Genomic DNA, 10,557 nt, shown 5'->3' on the forward strand with positions numbered 1-10,557 from the left:
ACTATGGGTCCATAGCAGTAGCTAGATGGTCGTCTTCTCCTAATTGTGCTTCATTGTTGGATCTTGTGAGCTGCCTAACATGATCAAGATCATCTATCTGTAATGCTACATGTTGTGTTTGTTGGGATCCGATGAATAGAGAATACTATGCTATGTTGATTATTAATCTATTATCTATGTGTTGTTTATGATCTTGCATGCTCTCCGTTACTAGTAGAGGCTCTGGCCAAGTTTTTACTTTTAACTCCAAGAGGGAGTATTTATGCTCGATAGTGGGTTCATGCCTCCATTAAATCTGGGACAGTGATAGAAAGTTCTAAGGTTGTGGATGTGCTGTTGCCACTAGGGATAAAACATCGATGCTATGTCTAAGGATGTAGTTGTTGATTACATTACGCACCATACTTAATGCAATTGTCTGTTGTTTGCAACTTAATACTGGAAGGGGTTCGGATGATAACCTGAAGGTGGACTTTTTAGGCATAGATGCATGCTGGATAGCGGTCTATGTACTTTGTCGTAATGCCCAATTAAATCTCACAATACTCATCATATCATGTATGTGCATGGTCATGCCCTCTTTATTTGTCAATTGCCCAACTGTAATTTTGTTCACCCAACATGCTTATTCTTATCGGAGAGATGCCTCTAGTGAACTGTGGACCCCGGTCCATTCTTTTAATCGAATACAATCTACTGCAATACTTGTTCTGCTGTTTTATGCAAACAATCATCATCAATTGCCCAACTGTAATTTGTTCACCGAACATGCTGTTTATCTTATGGGAGAGACACCTCTAGTGAACTGTAGACCCCGGTCCAATTCTCTATACTGAAATACAATCTACTGCAATCTTTGTTCTCTTGTTTTACGCAAACAATCATCTTCCACACAATATGGTTAATCCTTTGTTACAGCAAGCCGGTGAGATTGACAACCTCACTGTTTCGTTGGGGCAAAGTACTTTGGTTGTGTTGTGCAGGTTCCACGTTGGCGCCGGAATCCCTGGTGTTGCGCCGCACTACATCCCGCCGCCATCAACCTTCAACGTGCTTCTTGACTCCTACTGGTTCGATTAAACCTTGGTTTCTTACTGAGGGAAACTTGCCGCTGTGCGCATCACACCTTCCTCTTGGGGTTCCCAACGGACGTGTTAACCACACGCATCAAGCAAATTTAAGCGCCGTTCTTGCGGGAGATCAAGACACGCTGCAAGGGGAGTCTCCACTTCTCAATCTCTTTACTTTGTTTTTGTCTTGCTTAGTTTTATTTACTACTTTGTTTGCTGCACTAAATCAAAATACAAAAAAATTAGTTGCTAGTTTTACTTTATTTGCTATCTTGTTTGCTATATCAAAAACACAAAAAAATTAGTTACTTGCATTTACTTTATCTAGTTTGCTTTATTTACTGTTGCTAAAATGGCCAACCCTGAAAATACTAAGTTGTGTGACTTCACAACCACAAATAATAATGATTTCTTATGCACACCTATTGCTCCACCTGCTACTACAGCAGAATTCTTTGAAATTAAACCTGCTTTACTAAATCTTGTTATGCGAGAGCAATTTTCTGGTGTTAGTTCTGATGATGCTGCTGCCCATCTTAATAATTTTGTTGAACTATGTGAAATGCAAAAGTATAAAGATGTAGATGGTGACATTATAAAATTAAAATTGTTCCCTTTCTCATTAAGAGGAAGAGCTAAAGATTGGTTGCTATCTCTGCCTAAGAATAGTATTGATTCATGGACTAAATGCAAGGATGCTTTTATTGGTAGATATTATCCCCCTGCTAAAATTATATCTTTGAGGAGTAGCATAATGAATTTTAAACAATTGGATACTGAACATGTTGCACAAGCATGGGAAAGAATGAAATCTCTGGTTAAAAATTGGCCAACCCATGGGTGACTACTTGGATGATCATCCAAACCTTCTATGCAGGACTAAATTTTTCTTCGCGAATTTATTGGATTCAGCTTCTTGTGTTACCTTTATGTACATCACTCTTGGTGAAGCAACAAAGCTTCTTGATAATATGATGATCAACTACTCTGAATGGCACACGGAAAGAGCTCCACAAGGTAAGAAGGTAAATTCAATCGAAGAAACCTCTTCCTTGAGTGATAAGATTGATGCTATTATGTCTATGCTTGTGAATGATAGGACTAATATTGATCCTAATAATGTTCCGTTAGCTTCATTGGTTGCACAAGAAGAACATGTTGATGTAAACTTCATTAAAAATAATAATTTCAACAACAATGCTTACCGGAACAATTCTAGTAACAACTATAGGCCATATCCTTATAATAATGGCAACGGCTATGGTAATTCTTATGGGAATTCTTACAACAATAATAGGAGTTCACCCCCTGGACTTGAAGCCATGCTTAAAGAATTTATTAGTACACAAACTGCTTTTAACAAATCTGTTGAAGAAAAGCTTGGGAAAATTGATATACTTGCTTCTAAAGTCGATAGTCTTGCCTCTGATGTTGATCTCTTGAAATCGAAAGTTATGCCTAATAGGGATATGGAAAATAAAATTGTTACTACAGCAAATGCCATCCAAGTTAGAATTAATGAGAATATAAGATTAATGGCTGAACTGCGTGCTAGGTGGGATAGAGAAGAAAATGAAAAACTAGCTAAAGAGAAGAATGTAGCTAAAGTTTGGACTATTACCACCACTAGTAATGCTAATGCTACACATGTTGCTGCACCTCCTACTATTAATAATAAAAGAATTGGTGTTAGTAATGTTTCCACTTCTAATGCAAAGCGCGAGAAACTGCCCGAAACTGCTAAAACTGCTGAAACTGCCTGTGATAAAACTGCTGAAATTTTTTCCAACATTGGGGATGATGATCCCATTGCTTTAGATTATAATGGTTTGAATTTTGATGATTGCCACATCTCTGAAGTTATAAAGTTCTTGCAAAAACTTGCTAAAAGTCCTAATGCTAGTGCTATAAATTTGGCTTTCACGCAACATATTACAAATGCTCTCATAAAAGCTAGAGAAGAGAAACTAGAGCGCGAAGCCTCTATTCCTAGAAAGCTAGAGGATGGTTGGGAGCCCATCATTAAAATGAAGGTTAAAGATTTTGATTGTAATGCTTTATGTGATCTTGGTGCAAGTATTTCTGTTATGCCTAAGAAAACTTATAATATGCTTGACTTGCTACCATTGAAAAATTGTTATTTGGATGTTAATCTTGCTGATCATTCTACAAAGAAACCTTTGGGGAAAGTTGATAATGTTCGCATTACCGTTGACAATAACCTTGTCCCCGTTGATTTTGTTGTCTTGGATATTGAATGCAATGCATCTTGTCCCATTATATTGGGAAGACCTTTTCTTCGAACTGTTGGTGCTATCATTGATATGAAGGAAGGTAATATAAAATATCAATTTCCTCTCAAGAAAGGTATGGAACACTTCCCTAGAAAGAGAATGAAGTTACCTTTTGATTCTATTATGAGAACAAATTATGATGTTGACACTTCGTCTCTTGATAATACTTGATACACACTTTCTGCGCCTAGCTGAAAGGCGTTAAAGAAAAGCGCTTATGGGAGACAACCCATGTTTTTTACCTACAGTACTTTGTTTTTATTTTGTGTCTTGGAAGTTGTTTACTACTGTAGCAACCTCTCCTTATCTTAGTTTAGTGTTTTATTGTGCCAAGTAAAGTCGTTGATAGAAAAGTTCATACTAGATTTGGATTACTGCGCAGAAACAGATTTCTTTGCTGTCACGAATATGGGCTGTTTTCTCTGTAGGTAACTCAGAAAATTATGCCAATTTACGTGAGTGATCCTCAGATATGTACGCAACTTTCATTCAATTTGAGAATTTTCATTTGAGCAAGTCTGGTGCCTCGATAAAATTCGTCAATACGAACTGTTCTGTTTTGACAGATTCTGCCTTTTATTTCGCATTGCCTCTTTTGCTATGTTGGATGAATTTCTTTGATCCATTAATGTCCAGTAGCTTTATACAATGTCCAGAAGTGTTAAGAATGATTGTGTCACCTCTGAACATGTTAATTTTTATTGTCGCTAACCCTCTAATGAGTTGTTCTAAGTTTGGTGTGGAGGAAGTTTTCAAGGATCAAGAGAGGAGTATGATGCAACATGATCAAGGAGAGTGAAAGCTCTAAGCTTGGGGATGCCCCAGTGGTTCACCCCTGCATATATCAAGAAGACTCAAGCGTCTAAGCTTGGGGATGCCCAAGGCATCCCCTTCTTCATCGACAACATTATCAGGTTCCTCCCCTGAAACTATATTTTTATTCCATCACATCTTATGTGCTTTGCTTGGAGCGTCGGTTTGTTTTTGTTTTTTGTTTTGTTTGAATAAAATGGATCCTAGCATTCACTTTATGGGAGAGAGACACGCTCCGCTGTAGCATATGGACAAGTATGTCCTTAGTTTCTACTCATAGTATTCATGGCGAAGTTTCTCCTTCGTTAAATTGTTATATGGTTGGAATTGGAAAATAATACATGTAGTAATTGCTATAAATGTCTTGGGTAATGTGATACTTGGCAATTGTTGTGCTCATGTTTAAGCTCTTGCATCATATGCTTTGCACCCATTAATGAAGAAATACATAGAGCATGCTAAAATTTGGTTTGCATATTTGGTTTCTCTAAGGTCTAGATAATTTCTAGTATTGAGTTTGAACAACAAAGAAGACGGTGTAGAGTCTTATAATGTTTACAATATGTCTTTTATGTGAGTTTTGCTGCACCGGTTCATCTTTGTGTTTGTTTCAAATAAGCCTTGCTAGCCTAAACCTTGTATCGAGAGGGAATACTTCTCATGCATCCAAAATACTTGAGCCAACCACTATGCCATTTGTGTCCACCATACCTACCTACTACATGGTATTTTCCGCCATTCCAAAGTAAATTGCTTGAGTGCTACCTTTAAAATTCCATCATTCACCTTTGCAATATATAGCTCATGGGACAAATAGCTTAAAAACTATTGTGGTATTGAATATGTAATTATGCACTTTATCTCTTATTAAGTTGCTTGTTGTGCGATAACCATGTTCACTGGGGACGCCATCAACTACTCTTTGTTGAATTTCATGTGAGTTGCTATGCATGTTCGTCTTGTCTGAAGTAAGAGCGATCTACCACCTTATGGTTAAGCATGCATATTGTTAGAGAAGAACATTGGGCCGCTAACTAAAGCCATGATCCATGGTGGAAGTTTCAGTTTTGGACAAATATCCTCAATCTCATATGAGAAAATTATTAATTGTTGTTACATGCTTATGCATAAAAGAGGAGTCCATTATCTGTTGTCTATGTTGTCCCGGTATGGATGTCTAAGTTGAGAATAATCAATAGCGAGAAATCCAATGCGAGCTTTCTCCTTAGACCTTTGTACAGGCGGCATAGAGGTACCCCTTTGTGACACTTGGTTAAAACATGTGCATTGTGATGATCCGGTAGTCCAAGCTAATTAGGACAAGGTGCGGGCACTATTAGTATACTATGCATGAGGCTTGCAACTTGTAAGATATAATTTACATGATACATATGCTTTATTACTACCGTTGAAAAAATTGTTTCATGTTTTCAAAATCAAAGCTCTAGCACAAATATAGCAATCGATGCTTTTCCTCTATGGAGGACCATTCTTTTACTTTCAATGTTGAGTCAGTTCACCTATTTCTCTCCACCTCAAGAAGCAAACACTTGTGTGTTGTGCATTGATTCCTACATATTTGCTTATTGCACTTATTATATTACTCTATGTTGACAATATCCATGAGATATACATGTTACAAGTTGAAAGCAACCGCTGAAACTTAATCTTCCTTTGTGTTGCTTCAATGCTTTTACTATGAATTATTGCTTTATGAGTTAACTCTTATGCAAGACTTATTGATGCTTGTCTTGAAGTGCTATTCATGAAAAGTCTTTGCTTTATGATTCACTTGTTTACTCTTGTCATATACATTGTTTTGATCGCTGCATTCACTACATATGCTTTACAAATAGTATGATCAAGGTTATGATGGCATGTCACTCCGAGAAATTATACGTATGTTATCGTTTTACTGCTCGGGACGAGCAGAACTAAGCTTGGGGATGCTGATACGTCTCAGACGTATCGATAATTTCTTATGTTCCATGCCACATTATTGATGTTATCTACATGTTTTATGCACACTTTATGTCATATTCGTGCATTTTCTCGGAACTAACCTATTAACAAGATGCCGAAGTGCCGATTCTTGTTTTCTGCATTTTGGTTTCAGAAATCCTAGTAACGAAATATTCTCGGAATTGGACGAAATCAACGCCCGGGGTCCTATTTTGCCACGAAGCTTCCGAAGTCCGAAGAGGAGACGAAGTGGGGCCACGAGGTGGCCACACCCTAGGCGGCGCGGCCCCCCCTTGGCCGCGCGGCCTGTGGTGTGGGGCCCTCGTGCCGCCTCCTGACCTGCCCTTCCGCCTACTTAAAGCCTCCGTTGCGAAACCCCAGTACCGAGAGCCACGATACGGAAAACCTTCCAGAGACGCCGCCGCCGCCGATCCCATCTCGGGGGATCCAGGAGATCGGCTCCGGCACCCTGCCGGAGAGGGGAATCATCTCCCGGAGGACTCTACGCCGCCATGGTCGCCTCCGGAGTGATGTGTGAGTAGTCTACCCCTGGACTATGGGTCCATAGCAGTAGCTAGATGGTTGTCTTCTCCCCATTGTGCTTCATTGTCGGATCTTGTGAGCTGCCTAACATGATCAAGATCATCTATCTGTAATTCTATATGTTGCGTTTGTTGGGATCCGATGAATAGAGAATACTTGTTATGTTGATTATCAATTCATGTCTATGTGTTGTTTATGATCTTGCATGCTCTCCGTTATTAGTAGATGCTCTGGCCAAGTTGATGCTAGTAACTCCAAGAGGGAGTATTTATGCTCGATAGTGGGTTCATGTCTCCGTGAATCTGGAGGGGTGACAAGAACCTCTAAGGTTATGGATGTGCTGTTGCCACTAGGGATAAAACATTGGTGCTATGTTCAAGGATGTAGTCACTGATTACATTACGCACAATACTTAATGCAATTGTCTGTTGTTAGCAACTTAATACTGGAGGGGGTTCGGATGATAACCTGAAGGTGGACTTTTTAGGCATAGATGCATGCTGGATGGCGGTCTATGTACTTTGTCGTAATGCCCAATTAAATCTCACTATACTCATCATAATATGTATGTGCATGGTCATGCCCTCTTTATTTGTCAATTGCCCAACTGTAATTTGTTCACCCAACAAGCTGTTTATCTTATGGGAGAGACACCTCGAGTGAACTGTAGACCCCAATCCAATTCTCTATACTGAAATACAATCTACTGCAATATTGTTCTACTGTTTTCTGCAAACAATCATCTTCCACACAATACGGTTAATCCTTTATTACAGCAAGCCGGTGAGATTGACAACCTCACTGTTTCGTTGGGGCAAAATACTTTGGTTGTGTTGTGCAGGTTCCACGTTGGCGCCGGAATCCCTGGTGTTGCGCCGCACTACATCCCGCCGCCATCAACCTTCAACGTGCTTCTTGACTCCTACTGGTTCGATTAAACCTTGGTTTCTTACTGAGGGAAACTTGCCGCTGTGCGCATCACACCTTCCTCTTGGGGTTCCCAACGGACGTGTTAACCACACGCATCAGCAGCACACCTCCAGATGCTCAATCGTACATACACATATCATATAGGAGTTGTCGTATGTACATCTGTTCCGTATTGACATGTTTTTTCTTTGGTCCACAAGTGGGGTCCGCACAGTCACCTAGGTCGCTCATCTACTTCCTTGCTCGTAGTTGATGCATGTTTAGTGGCCTGCAGCAAGAATCACTGCCTCCAGGGATGTACTTTACCCTTTAGCGGCGAAAAAATAGGAATGGTCCTCTCATGAGTATGATCAACAAGAGGTGGCTATTTTTTTTTGACGTTTTCAACTGGGTAGCTACATTGTGCGGACCAGCTTAATTTGACGTTTTCAACTGGGTAGCTACATTGTGCGGACCGCACATGCACAACCAAAGTCATGTGTTGGTATGTGCCTTCTTTTTGGCACAACAAGAGGTGGCTATATTATAAAGGACGTACACACATTGTAATTATAGTGCTGAAATAAAGTCAATCCTAAAACAGCCATGTATGGGTTATAATATGAAGGCAACACGAAATACAAAAGCAGGGCAGTGTTCAAATAAATTGATTCAAACTAGTACGTACTAAAAACAGTGTACTACTTCTCAACACTTCAAGCATAATAAAAAAGTGCGTCAGTGTTTTTTTAAAGGTAACACCGAACGGGCAATGGTTAAAGCAGGCTTAAACCACATAGCCGCTTGTCGGACACTACCCCAACCATCTCTGGGAAGGCTGATAACTCCCACAGTCTCACCTTCATCTGGCTGGAGGTTGCAGCGCAAAATTTTAGGGTATTGATTATGAAGAAACTTCCGGTATCTTTGTGTGTAGACGCAGTTTTTCCTCATGAATGGAACCAATGTGCCATCAGGAGCTTTGGATTCACGCTTCTTCAGATTGGCAATGATCGGGTAATTGAGTCCGAGGAACAGAGAGTGGTCGCCGAGGCTGTTAACCTACCTCCAAAGAGAGTCTCCTGCACGTGCAGTAGATAAGGGATCCTGCTCAAAGACGTAGGTGGCAACAGGAGGATACTGCCGTAGCTGAAGCCCATTAGCAGCATAGGGAATGTCAAGAGGTACTTCAGCATTGGCAATCCCAGTGTTGTTTACTGTAAGGACGATCATCAATCGCTTGCCATCAGCAGATGGAGCGAGGAACCACGCGTACTGCTGATCATCCACCACCGGTGGCGGGACTACAAACGGTTGCATCAGGTTTTCTGCAATATTAGAAATGGAGACGAATAGGGTGTTACTGGCAACCATATTCAAACAGCAGCATTGTTCATCATTCATGCTCACAGTATAAATACGACTATGTAAGCTAAGGACATTGGTCATTCATGTGTTCAAATCGAGTGTCCAATATATCAGTTATACTGCATCCATCCCACGAAACTAGTCTTAACTTCGCCAAAACTAGACACTAGTTAGTGTATACACAGTTATATACTACCTCTGTCCCACCGAAAGTGTCTGAGATTTGTCCAAATTCAGATGTATCTAGACAGTGAAAGCATATAGATACATTCAAATTTTGACAAATATATATCATCTTAAGTTTAAGTCATGTGCTGTAGTTAATTCCCTTTGTCTTAAGTGATCTATTAGAGAGCTTCCCTGTGACCACCCGAAGGGTAAGAAATGTTTAACTGTATAAGTGGATTGCCTAGACCTTTCCATCAGTTCGGACTTTTGGTTGCGTTGGCTAGTCGATGAAGCTTGACATGGTGTCAGAGCCAGGGTCTCGAGTTCGAGTCCTGGCTTTCGCAATTTATCCTAAAATTGCCACCCTTGCGATCAGTTCGGACTTTTGGTTGTGTTGGTAGTGAATTAAGCTTCACAAGAAAGAAATGCCTTTTTATAGCTAACCCCAAGTCTGGTAACATTTGCAAAATAGGTATCAGATGCAGCTATCCATTCAGTAGAAGAATTTGCATTTTAGAGTTGAAGGTTCATAATCTCTTCTCTACTATTGATAGTAAAGGGTACACATGGTATTTGTTTACCTCATTTTCGCGTTCTAAAAAAGGTACGCCATATGGTTGTGCTAAGTTAAACTGATTTAAGTCTGTTCAAGTTTATCGAAAGTTATACTACCAACATCTAAAACATCAATATAGGTTCATATATTACAAAAGATATTTAGATTTTCTTTTCTCGAACACATGCCTAGTCGTGCATCATTATATATTAGAGCATACAGGGTTGTAGCAAGGCTACGAAAAACTGAGAAAGCAAAAAGAAAGAACTATACAGGGGACTACATGCAGCTAACTTTGCTAGGCCTGCAGGTGCTAAATCTTATATATATATGAGGTTGTAGATATTAGTCGTAAACTTACTCAAACTTAAATAACACTGAATTAGGAAAAAGATAACCTGAGTTATTTTGAATGAGGGGACGTCACAATCACTAATCAAAGATAATTGTGGGAAACTGAAATCTATTCAAGAAAATGGGAGAAATAATGTATCAAAAACAAAATTAATTATACCATTTTGCAGATTGTTCACCGATATAAACAAAGAACTGTTTGATCTGCATGTAGGTACATCCAATCAACGCTTTTTCCCCGATCTCTAGAAAATATAAGCTACGCATGTAATTACAAACGATTTTCTTCTATTTTTCTGTTTCTACGTTAACATTTGAGATACTTGTTAATTACATCCATATTACTGATTGCATAGAGTTACTAATTCAGGAATGCATTCACATACGGAGTATACTATGTTTGCTGATGACTGACTAGTACTAATTCATTGCAAGCAATGGTTCATTCATATTCAGATAAAGGATGTGATCGTTAAGTCATATACTTATGAAAGTCCTTATGCATCTCTCTGAAGCAGAT

Source organism: Lolium perenne, chromosome 3 (genome assembly GCF_019359855.2).
Source record: "Lolium perenne isolate Kyuss_39 chromosome 3, Kyuss_2.0, whole genome shotgun sequence".
Lineage (NCBI taxonomy): Eukaryota > Viridiplantae > Streptophyta > Magnoliopsida > Poales > Poaceae > Lolium > Lolium perenne.